General features: G+C 40.0%; 1 protein-coding gene across 1 annotated transcript in view; it reads right to left on the bottom strand.

The window, feature by feature from the left end:
- Nucleotides 1-12,774, bottom strand: part of thsd7ba (thrombospondin, type I, domain containing 7Ba) — a 164,999-nt gene extending 152,225 nt beyond the window's left edge. The window contains exon 1 of the mRNA XM_069698655.1: nt 12,556-12,774. The gene's annotated coding sequence lies outside the window, so the exon portion shown is untranslated. The remainder of the gene's footprint in view (nt 1-12,555) is intronic.
- Nucleotides 12,775-13,303: the final 529 nt, after the last annotated feature.

The raw sequence follows: 13,303 nt of genomic DNA, 5'->3' as shown, positions 1-13,303 counted from the left end.
AAAAAACCTGAATGTAAGTTGCCAAACAGCTCAACTTGAACCTAAACATTGTGTTAACAGATCCATTGTTATCAACTTGGGACTAGAGTAGATCCTGTGTAATTTTCTAAAATAATTTCTCTTTAACAATATTCTGGTGTCAAATGTCCAAACTTATTTTAAAAAGCATTTTATTGTTCTAATGTTTTTGTGTTAAAATGTACTTTCCAGTTTAGTCATATTGTGACAGTGTTGCCTAGCTGTTACAAAGCCTGAACACGGATTCAATGATAAAGAAGCGTGTCTCTTTAGCTAATTGTCAGAGTAAAATAATGGTCGTGCAGCTAGGTTACAGGTTTGGCTCAGCGCAGCATATTTGACATTCAAGGATTTTGATTAGAACAGCTCCACAACTGAGGATCTACCTGAAGCTAGTAATCATAGGGAATTCATTTTTGGGCCATTCATGGATTACATCATTTAAAAGCAGAACCACAGAATGAGAATGACGATACTCAACAGCAAAAATGTGACCAATTAGGAATCCCAAGAGAACTTATTAGTCCCTGATGATGTAACTGATTACCTCAACTGTCTCAACCCTGCTTAATAAAGGCACACTAAAAATTACCCCTTGGGAAGCCGGATCTCCCATACATACACTCTCACTGAAATTGAAGGAGGAGCAGAAGCAAAATAATGGCTGTGGAAATGGAAAGAAGTGCTATGACTTCCAAAAACTGACAGATGCTCCAAAAGTCCTCAGTTTGTCCAAAACAGAACTGCTCCAGCTCAAAAGCTCCCGACCAAAATGTTGGAAATGCTTCAGGTGGATGGACAGATTCAACCTCAAAACAGTGCGCACTTTGCACAATAATCACATTTACAATAAACATAACCTCATAACTGTAGAAGCAAGTTGTGTGTAGATAAACAATATAAATATGAAATATATCACTATAAACATAGAAATGACAGCTATTCTGAAGAAAACATTTTTCTCACATTTGTTGATTAGTGATTGTAAAAGTTTTAGAAATGACAGAAATATATTTCTTTGTTAGCTTTTGCTATTTCTATCAACAGGATCTAAGCAGGTCCACCTTGAGTGATTTGACCTTCCTCTGATGTCAGTCTGATGCTTTACTGCCCTATGTCAGCAGCGGTAACACAATAGCTTTTCACTGGAAAATGTTATTCTCTTTTGCAGTCTCGCATAGTTTGTGCTGTACCACTAAACCCACATCATCACAGCACAAACCAAGACATGTGGAAACTCAATGAATGGCAGCTCTTAAAGATTTGATTCGCCAAAAATACTTTAGCAAATTATCTAGTATGAGATCAATAGAGGTAAATATGTTTTTTGTCTAATAATAATTTTCAACTGTAAATTATGTTTGTGGAAGCACAACATTTAAAATGACTAAAACATGCAGAATTTGATGGAATATGTCATACATTTCACATAGTGACACATGCATAAGACAACTAACTAGTGCTTTGGGTTTGCTGAGGGATTAATACAAAGACAAAATCCAACCTACATCACACCAAAGGAAATTGTCTCTGATGAGCCAATTGTTTATCTATAAAATATAAATTAGCAAACTACATCCCAAAATCTCCTGAAATATTCATGAGATAAAATATCAAAATTAAACATTCAACAGTTAAAGCCCCAACACGACTTCATGAGGTGAGGTGAATAACCAATAAGCACCAGCATTTCCTGGCACGCATAGCTGTGCCACATTTGTGAGGAGTGTTTCCCACTCCAAGGTTCTGGTGCTTGGCCAGGCGGCACTCAGCACCAACCCGTGCCAGTCATTATCCCATTGTTTGAAGGCACACAGCCTGTCCTAATTAGATGCAAAAGAGCAGAGAAACTGTATGGAGTGGTACTGCAAATGAGGAGAGAAACACATCACACCGGCTGCTCTCGCAGGTTGAAGTGTAATGAAATAATGAACACTCACCAGATCTTCTCCTGTAGACAGAAAAGCACATCAACAGGCGGCCTTTTAAAACAGACAACTGCTGTGGAGAGCAAAGGGCCTTCATAGAGAAAGACCTTCAGCGCTGGTTTTTGCACCGCGGGTGAAACGTGATCGATAAAAAATGATCTTTGCAGCAGCCTGTCCAAACAAGACCAAAACAACCATAGATGAAAACAGTTGTAAACAAAGCGTCAGCCTGTTCATACAGACTGTAAAGATGTGTATGTGCTGTTGGCTGGACTCCTTACAAGACTTGGCATCACATGATGCATAATGTTATTGTCTCTGCTGTAACTTCATATGCTTCCTGCCTTTTGACTGCATATCACAAAAGACAAGATGATCCCTGATCAAGCTTCTTTTCATCTGGCATCCTAAAAGTGCCAAGTTCTTTCATCGCATACAAACATCCAAACACAATAAGAACAGCTTGAAATCGTAAATAGGTTGTGTGTGTCAGTTCCGCTTGCCATTTAGGCTGATGGCCACGACTTTGCTCAAAGTCGGTTTATTCCTAACGTTACTCTTGTGTTGTTAAAGCTTACTTGCAAAAGAGATTTTTTTTATCCACTTGTCACTGTAGACAGCTGATTAAAGCATTTCATGACCTGATTAGATGTGCTCACATTGTCATCTTTAAAGATCAGTGAGCATTTTAAATCTACAAACCAGACAGCGGGAAGATGGGACTGGACTTGATTTACTGATGCAGCACGAAACTCTCTCCTTCAATATATTATTACAAATGTGAGAAATTTTAAGATCTTAAAATGAATGCTTGTCTGTCATTAATCAGCCATAAAAAACAGGAGATAGAGGGAGAAGACTGCAGGAGCACACTCCAGCAGGGAGAGAGTGAGATAAGGGGACCTCAACATCAGTGGATTACCAGCTTCTAAAAACCAGGGCTACCACACCGTCACACTCATGCACACATCCACACATCTTTTATATGCGCTGATAGATATTTGAAAATTGTTCAAACTAGAGGTGAGGTCTCATTGTCAATAAACTAACATAATATAAAATATTCCTTCCAAAATCAGAAAATGTGAAGCTTGTTAAATGTGATTATGTGTACATCTGTGTGTGGGTGTGTTTGTCTGTTTACACCTAATGGCACAGTACAGTGATGTGGATGGTAATTAAGTGCAGGTGAATAAACAGATTAATATGGACTGTGCATAGCCATGTACACCTCTGCTTGCCTGAAGGGTTAGCGTACAATAAATTAAGCAATATATAACGGATCTTATTTAAGACCAGTATAGTCACCATCCTCGATTTAAAAAAAATTAAATAAATAAAGACACATCATATGTAGCATTTATACACTGCAGAGCATGTTCGTAAGAGAGGCAATTTATTTTTTTGCGGAGCGATTTGCAGCTCCAGAGTGAGGCTAAGGCCGGCCAATAAAGGCTTCCTGTGTAGCCTAAGCCTCATATAACTAATTGCATTACAGTACAAAGGCTACTAAAACACACATCAGTGTGATACTCCATTGTACTCTGATGACATGTTCCTTCTCTACTGTGTATTTTGAGTCAATCAAACATTTATCTCCTTGTGTCATAAATACACACAACTTTATCAAGCTGCAGTTGAACCTAAACTGAATCAAATGCACTATTAACTCCTCCTTGACTCCCATTATTTCAGGAAAGCATTCAACCACTTTCAAAAAATAAAACTCCATATATTTGGGACCTATTTTAGAAGTTACATCAGCAGCAGCAATCAGCAGACTTGAGAGGGTTGAGAAACAGAAGCTGTAAAGTATTGAGAGAGGGATTATGCGTTGTTGGTTTTAGTATGTTAATGGGATTTTGTTGACAATTACAAAAACATTGGACAACAACGGCCTTATGGTTTTGTGGATCCTGAAAGAACCCCCTTTTCTCCTGTTGCATTTTTATAATAATGCATTTTCAAACAGAAAAAGTCTCAACTGGGCGGTACCTCAAATCCATAGATTGTACATGCTCTATTCTAAATGCTCAGAATTGTGCAGCTTACTGATCCAATATCATACTCGCTTAATGAACACAGCAGTTTGATTACAATATTCCCATCGGTGTGACGTAGTTTGGCCCTCGCTATCAGGAATCCATTCTATGTCCGAGGAGCAGCATCAGCATACTTGAGTTCTGTTTAGCCAACATGTCCAATAGGCATTAAATATTCAAATTAAACTATATACTATATAAAAAAAAAAAAAATCATATTTAGAATAGCTCTCTCTCTGGGCTTGTGTGTCGTCGTATTTCATGTTAGATGTTGTTTTCACTCACGAGAAGCAGGGAAGTGAATATTGAGACATTGGATGAGATTGATGTGTTCAAAGGAGAATCATATTTGGTCGCGGTAACACCAAGTGCCCAATACTGCATTCAAATTTGACATATTCCCATTTCATGAGTAATTTCCACTTGAAGACAGCGACTCATCATTGTAAATTAGAACGAGATGCAACAGTAGCGTTAAAAGAGACTGTGAATCAAAAGAAGTGGCACTCAAGCTGCTCCATGGGGATCACTCTGAGCTCTCACCTCTGCAGTCCGCATCACTAAGTCTCGAGGTACATACCTTTCCACTTGCCAGTCATTACTTGTGACATCCCCTAATGTAAAATATTGTCTCTTTTTGGATCTAAAGGACACGAAAGAGAGCTCGAATTCAAACCCATTGCCAACTCTGAATATCAAAGCGGCATCACATCAAATCTGACTGACTGCAGCTGCACATTTCCATTAGAGTGATAGCGGGAACAGCATGTTTTCACCAGAGGTCACATCTTCTTTTCAGGTGAACAGTTCCTTTCCTTTCTCATTAGATGTAATTACTGCTGACACATCAAAGACAGCTGGGAATAACAAAAAAAAGAGAATGTCAATTGAGACAGAAGGTCTGTACAGCAGGAGAACAAAAAGACACGTTTGACCATTAGCAGGGAGGTGTATCACAGCACTAATTCTATTACGAGCGAGGAAGATTTAGTGAATATAGCCAGTGATCCAAAGTTAATAGGGGTGATGGAAGCAGGAGATGCGAGCTAAAGGCCAGTGGGCCGTCAGCAGGCTGACCAGGTTTTGTGACAGCCTCCTTCAGCTGCCTGACAACCGCTAACACCCAAAGAATAACCTGTGTGGCCAAATGGAAAGAGCTACAGACAAATAAGCCGGTTACTTGACAAAGACCCTTGAGATAAGGCTTGTTCAAGCTCCTGCATTTATATTCCAAGTGGGGTGTGGGGTGGAGGCTAATGTAATTGAAAACTGTTGCGGTGGTGGGGGGGTCAGCAAATTCAATAGACTCAGAAAAAAACTTGTTTGTGTTCTGGGTAGCGATGTGAAGTAGCAACAGACCAGCAGAGCATTATGATTCTTCTGCCCAAATAATCACTTCAATCCTGCACTACATCAGACTGATGTGAAGAGGATTCACATCACCTAACCCTAATCATGTCAAGGGTAACTCTCGCTGAAAGAGGTTTTCTCTAAGGAGGATTTCTTTGGTTAAGTGGATTCATGTATTTTCAAGATGAAGTGGAAAAAAGGTGACAATAACTGTCGCCAGACAGACGAAGTAAGTTATTTACGTCTGGGATCTTTGATTCAGCTGTATTACTTTTATGTAAAACTGAAGCAGAAACTGACAAAACAAAAATATTTTTTAAAGGTTTGATAAATAAAATATTTACTGGTTGACATAACATACTTTCTTCTTTTTTTTTAAAGGTGTCTTTAGCTATAGTGAGCATCACAAAAGGTCCACCTTGAGTGATTTGACCTTCCTCTGATGTCAGTCTGATGCTTTACTGCCCTATGTCAGCAGCGGTAATTAGATGAAGGAATCCCTCGATGGTCCTATCACGGTTAGTCACTCGGCAAGCACACACAAAAGTGCGCACGAATACACATTGTCAAATGTTTTCAAATAAAAGAATCTCAACTTCACACTTAAATAAAAGCAAGTTCATATTGTTTTTTCAGCGACTATCGTAACAGTTTGTTAAGATCCTAAATCCAAATCCAAATCCATGTGGCAAAACTTAATCCTAACTGGAATTTTAATACTTTGAGCAAATGGATGTGTTAATCAAAAGAGTTGTTGCTCATAAAAACTGCATAAAAAATCAAGAGATTTCTTTCACTGTTACTATTCTTGAACATTTCAGTAATCCCAACGCATGTTTCACAAGTTGTGAAGGTGGTGTAATTGGGATTATTATTCATACTCAGTTATGATTATTATGCATATAGAATGTATACACTCGAGGATTTCCATGTGTTTGACGGTATTCTCTCCATGGAGGTGAAATGGGAAACCATTACTGAATCTAGTTTCAGAAATAAGAACGAGCGGGAAATCTAACATGAGGAAACCAATGCCGAGATGGAAGCAATGCAAACTGACCACATCCTGATTTTTTCCAGGAATCAACAAGTGTCGCTATAATCTGCCTTTAAAGCCGCCGCAAGTGAGCAGCGGGTCTGTAATTGCTGGAGAGAGTTGAGGTAGCGTAATGCTTTAAAGACTGTTTTTAAGAACTGGGTAAATGTAAGTGCGTTTCCCCACGGATGGACCACACAGTCTCAAATTAAATAAGCGTCAGACAGCAGTTTAACGACATGCTTGAATGCGTCAGCAAGCAGCAAAGTGGGTGAAAAGGAAAAACATCAACGTTCAGCAACATTTTACAGTTGCACCACACCTCTTAAGTGTTGGTAAAAAAAAATTGCATTTGAACTGCAGTAACTTGGTAATTTTACAGATGAAGCGGTTGTCACAACACATCCTCACTGACATCACAACACATCCTCAATGACATCACAACATCCTCACTGACATCACAACACATCCTCAATGACATCACAACATCCTCACTGACATCACAACACATCCTCAATGACATCACAACATCCTCACTGGCATCACAACATCCTCACTGACATCACAACACATCCTCACTGACATCACAACACATCCACACTGACATCACAACACATCCTCACTGACATCACAACACATTCTCACTGACATCACAACATCCTCACTGACATCACAACACATCCTCACTGACATCACAACACATCCTCACTGACATCACAACACATCCTCACTGACATCACAACATCCTCACTGACATCACAACACATCCTCACTGACATCACAACACATCCTCACTGACATCACAACACATCCTCACTGACATCACAACACATCCTCACTGACATCACAACATCCTCACTGACATCACAACACATCCTCAATGACATCACAACATCCTCACTGACATCACAACACATCCTCAATGACATCACAACATCCTCACTGACATCACAACACATCCTCAATGACATCACAACATCCTCACTGACATCACAAAACGTTACACTGACATAACAACACATCCTCACTGTTCGGGGATTGCTCGCTTACTTTGGATTCACTTTGCAGATGCATTTTGGAGGAAAAAATGTATAAAATGTAATCTGTTTGATATATTTTAAAATATGCATTATATTTGAATTTGCATTTGGTTCAAGGGCAAAAAAAACAGATTTCAGCATCCCACTTCACTTACACACAAAGGGACTAATAGAAATTTGGTGTCACAGATGAACGCCTCTCATACAGGTTGATTTAATTTACAGAAGATTTCTATTGTCCTATATAATCTGTTGGTGTTGGGCTAGTCGGATACTACTGTTTAGAAGGGATGGGTCATGATTTTCGAATATTCAAATGGTCATTAAATATAAAAAAAAAAAAAACATTAGTCTATGCGACTATCGTCCTTCCTTATTCCCGATGTTTTTATCGACGCCTGTTTGTAATGCGTTACTTCTGTCAGAAGGTGGCAGTAATGCACCTAAAAACTGTCTGCCAGCTGCCATCACACAACATGAGGAGAAGAAGAACGAACGTGTTGGTTCGGAGCCTTGCAGGTAAAACTGTGTGGCGCTGTGAGATTACATGACACAGTGTGAACTGGAGAATCGTGTAAAGACAACTACAGCATCAAAAAGTTCTGTGTGGAAGTTCTTCAAAACATAACTGAAGTTGAGTTGCAGTACAAACTGCAGATAAAGCTAGTTTATCATACGAAGTCATCAGAGTGGAGCGCTGAACAACGGCCATCATCTCAGAGATAAAGCTAAGGACGTGCTTCTCATCTGATCTGTCCAAGGCGAGGGTTTTAAAAGTCACATGGTATTTGTTGAGCCCGAGTTACTCTTTCTTTCTTTCTTTCTTTCGTGTGTGTGTGTGTGTGTGTGTGTGTGTGTGTGTGTGTGTGTGTGTGTGTGTGTGTGTGTGTGTGTGTGTGTGTGTGTGTGTGTGTGTGTGTGTGTGTGTGTGTGTGTGTGTGTGTGTGTGTGTGTGTGTGTGTGTGTGTGTGTGTGGTGGGGGTTAATAGTCTATTCAGTTTCCAAGTAAATTGGAATAAAAAAAATATGAAAATTGCATTTAAACATTTTTGGCCAAAATTTGTGACTTTGCATACATTTCATTACGATACACTTTACTGTATATTGATAATGGTAATCAATTATTATCAATGAAATGTGATGCTACATCACCATGTTTGTTATTGTACTGACATAATTTCTTTAAAAAGCTGACATAGACTGACGATGGCTGATGAGAACCCTGATTTTACTTTTTATTTGTCCAAAGCCTGTGTGTGCGCTCTGTATCATTATCATTGGTGGGAGATGAATATTCACTATAAAGCCCTTTTGAGTGCTTTCCAGATGTATCTAATCCTATTAGCAAAAGGATGTTGTGAACAAAAGAGCTTTTCTTCCTCTGCCCTTTCATTCATCCTATCAGGAAAGAGATATACCCACGAATAATTCAGAGAATCCTTGATGCTAACTATGTATGCAATAAACCATCTGTCCTCGATCTATCCTTTTTTAAACATCAAAGCTCTCTCATAAAGAAAACAGTTGTGTAACGTTGTTCTTGCAACTCAGAGCCACTTATTGTGCTGTTAACTAAAGGATAACATACGGATCATAATTTAATGCAACTGGAAACGTTTTACCTTTTGAAGTGGCCTGTTATTGTATTCTAAAGCTCTAAAGACAGAGAAATTGGCTCGGGGACCAGAACCATGGGGACCATTGAGTATCCCCATTTATATTTAATAAGGACGTTCAAAGAGTACATACAGTACACCTGCGCAATGCAGATGTTGCACTAAAATAACTTACAATCACTAAAAGTGCCTTTGATTTCTGTATTAACACTGTATATATTAGGGTTGAAAATGTTAATTAGCCTTTTCTTTTTTTTTTGGGGGGGGGGTTGTTGCAGCAATGTCTACTTTGAAATGAAAGCTATTGTCATGACACTAACATGACACGTGTCTTTGTTGGTCCAATAGATAAATCCTATCTGAATACCAATGTCCGACTTTTGCTCGGTCAAGCCCGTTTTGTTCCGAAATATCTCAACAACTTCAAATGTACAGAAACTCTCAATCTGCAGAGGTTGACTTTAGCCTCTACTTCTTCCTCTACTTTCCTGAGAGCTGATTAGCAAATGTTAGCAAAGCTGACCAGCTAAACTGAGATGGTGCACATGGCAAACATTATTCCTGCTGAACATAATCATGTTAGCACTGTGAGCAAGGTAGCATGCCGAGGCGAGCACCTAGCTCAAAGCACCAGTGTGCTTTATAAGTAGAACTGAAATTATGCTGGGATTTCAAATGACATAAGAGCACACAAAGGACTAATATTCAGCAAACGGGACAGTTCATCCCTCCATTGGCTTTTCTCTGAACAGACTGACTGCCAGATTATGTCTGTTTGCCAAGAAACACTGCACTCTACTGTACAAACTGCAATGTAATCCCATTGCCTTGCCTCCTGGTTATGTGCCCTGATAGGCTTATAAAAGATTAATTATCGCACAAAGTCTCCAATATTAGTATAAATCCCACATGGCGCTATAGAAATGAAATCAGCACACACACACACACACACACACACACACACACACACACACACACACACACACACACACACACACACACACAGAGAGAGAGAGAGATACACACAAACAAGTCATGCTCCTCACTCAAAATGTTTGTTTGCTGATGTCAAATCATCGATTACTCATACTTGTTGGATCATGCAGCTTGTAACTTGACCACCAGCCTGAGTAGGTAGAACACACTGCCTGCCTCCTTGAGACCACCCTCATATTTCAATCAATAATCAGCTTGGGATGCAATTAGTAACTTAGAAGGGTTGTGAGAGTCACGTGACAGATCAATCGAGCAGAGAGGCGGCACACTCATTGAGGTGATTCACAGCCCAACAGTTTGTCCCACGCTCAGCCTGAATCCATGCCGTCTATCTTCTTTATATGAAGCTTTCAAGGCTGGAAATATGCATCTGTCAAACGTCCCCCATTACTCCGGCTGCCTGTCACACCTGGGGCAGCTCACAACCAACCAAAAAAAAAAAAAAAAAAAGACAGAGTGTAGCTGTCAGCATGGAACCCTCAGCGGACTGAAAAGGCACCAGCTACCCCATTTCTCCGACTGTAATTTCCTCAAAATGCGGATATTTTTCTGGGTCTCAGGCTGAGCGCTGGGTTAATGACAGAGGCTGTGTCAGCCAAGCAGCTGAGGCAGCTTCTATTTTGCTCTAGATAATATTAACACATTGTTTTATAACAAGAAACCCTATCCCCAATATATATACATATATATATATACACAAATATACATATGTATATATATAATATATATATACATATATATATATAATATATATATATATATGTATATATATATACACACAGCACAACATGACAATACATCTCTTGTGTATCTGAAACTGAAGAATGTGTTCTTTAGAGTCGTGAGAAAGCCCATAGCAGGGCTTTTAGTCTGCAGTGTGGGTTGCAGTGGCCACCAAATGCCATTAATGCTTCAAAACTGCCCCACCGTGGCTCTGTGGCTGTGGACTGTGGTCACACTGGTTGAAATGTGCAAGTTTTCCACGTGGATCCTCACGATGTAAGTGCAGTTTCAGCTACTGCTGTTAATATTTCCACTGCAGCGTGTTTGGATGTTCTTTCACCTCATAAACCAGTGTCTTTTCACATCACAAAGCTGTTTCTCTCATTTCTCTCCACAGTCCGAGAGAGCGCTGCAAACTATGTCATGAATGAAATATAAGCACACCGCTGTATTACTTATGAGACCTAACGCAACTTTGCTCTGAGCTATTTTCAGATTTCATTTAAATTCATCAGTGTGATGAATATTCTTTTACCACAGACACAGCCGATAGGGCATCGGTCCTCGAGAAAATATTAGCTGAAGATGAACTTCAAAGATTACTTATCAGCAAAGACCACCTTTCAACTAACCAATAATGTGACATCAATCATTATGGTAAAAGCCATCGTGCAAAGCTCCTGCTAAGCAGCCAAAGCCACCATGAGACATGATTTAAGTGACACTAATGTGCTTCAGTGTTGAATTTCAGATGTAGCATTGCATTGTCCTGTTGTTTATTTAAACTTTAAAGGCTGAACATTGCTCGTGGGCAAGCCTGTACTCATTTATACATCTTCTAAATGACAGCGATAAGAAGATAGGTCTACTTCTGTCATTTATGCAAATATACACATTAATTTACATCTATATCACCTGCAGTTTGAAGGGAAACTCTTTTCACAAAAATTAAATCTACACCAGGACATAACATTTTCCCGTATCACACAGCAGTGGACAGAATGTAATTAATATATTCCTCGCTGGTTTCCACTCGGACAGATTTACAACTTGTTTCAATTAGTCAGTCGTAAAAAAATCCATTCAGTCATCGCCACAGATGTGGATGAGAGCAACTGTCCTGAGTCTATCATTTTTGCACAGCACAGCCAGTCAGATTCACCAATGAGTTGTTCTTTGCTGTATATGAAGTCACATCCGATCGCTCTATAAATATACCAAAGAGGAAAATCTTTCACATCAGCTCCTCTGGATTTAGTCTCAGCTTAGCTCTGGGAGGACGCCAGCTCCGGATCAATAGAGTCCCTTCGTCTCCTGCTGATCTCTGAACACTTGAGTTCATGCTTCTGCAACTCTTAACTCACTTCCAACCACCAGCTGTGACCACTGAAAACCTAATCTCCCTATCTGCCTTGTTCTGCCTCTGTATATTTCTCATTCCCTCTCTCTGTTTCTGTATCACGTCTGTGAGTGATCTTATTGTAAAATAGACACAGTCCTGCATTTGCCTCTCAGCTACACTCTTCTGACTGAAGTCAAATTCCTGAAGTTGACATTGTCACAACTTGTGAACAATGAAAGCACTTATTAAAAAAAATCAAATTTGAGTGCCTCAGGGGAATGAAACAACTTAGCTCCCACTGTCCCTCTTAAAAAAATTGTTTTTAAAAATCAGAGCTCCACTTCAAATTCATCACAGATGTAGAGGAATCAATTTGTGCACACTGGACAGCATGCAGCTTGGTTTCTCACTGCTGTAGACCGTCAACGCAAAAGTGAACAAATAAGAAAAAAAAAATGTCTTACCTGGGCTCTCGGTTGAGGCTGATGCTGATGCTGTGTGTAACAGATCCTACCTCTGCCTACGGGACACAATCACAAGGAAAGAGAAAGAGGGGGGGGAGGGAGAGGGGGGAGGACAAGCAAAGAGAGAGGAGGGGCGAGCAGAGGGACCGAGAGCGCAGAGGAAGAGAGGGAGCAGGAGAAATCAGAGAGAAGGCGAGAAAGTGTCTGTGGACAATGAGAGAGAAACACAGACAGAGGAGACAGGCGAGAGCAGTGATAGTGATGCTCTCACACAGCGCCGCGTTACACTGAAGGGGGTGTGCTGGCTCTGGGAGGTGGTACTTCTCAGTCAAATGACATGCACCTCTCTCTTAAAAACCATTGGCTAAGAGGGATGATTTTCTAATAAGCCATCACCGCTGTCTCCAAGTGAACACACCCCCTCCTTTCCCACTGCACATGCATACGCAGATGCATGCGCACACACCCATATACACGCACGCACACATGTTCTTTTTCTGTGCAGTCTGCAAAGACTGCCGCTCCTTTTGTCCTCTATTTCCTCCTATTCTCACGCCGAGCACTCTCAGGTCTCTTTATTCTCTGAAGTCCGCCACAGTGTGTGCATTGTCATTTTTCACAATTGTTGCAGGAAGTGTTCTTGTCTTTCAATTCAAAATTGCCTCCACTTTCAATTGTGTCTTGTTTTGAGGGATATCTACAGCCTTTTCCAATAGATTTCAAAAACTGTAAAACAAAGGCTGGCTTT

This window comes from Brachyistius frenatus, unplaced genomic scaffold, assembly GCF_029030835.1.
Source record: "Brachyistius frenatus isolate BFR_SWC_R1_liver_20210118 unplaced genomic scaffold, ASM2903083v1 Contig_27, whole genome shotgun sequence".
NCBI classification, from domain to species: domain Eukaryota; kingdom Metazoa; phylum Chordata; class Actinopteri; family Embiotocidae; genus Brachyistius; species Brachyistius frenatus.
The sequence above is the reverse complement of the archived record's forward strand: the minus strand, read 5'-3'. Positions and strand labels throughout refer to the sequence as shown.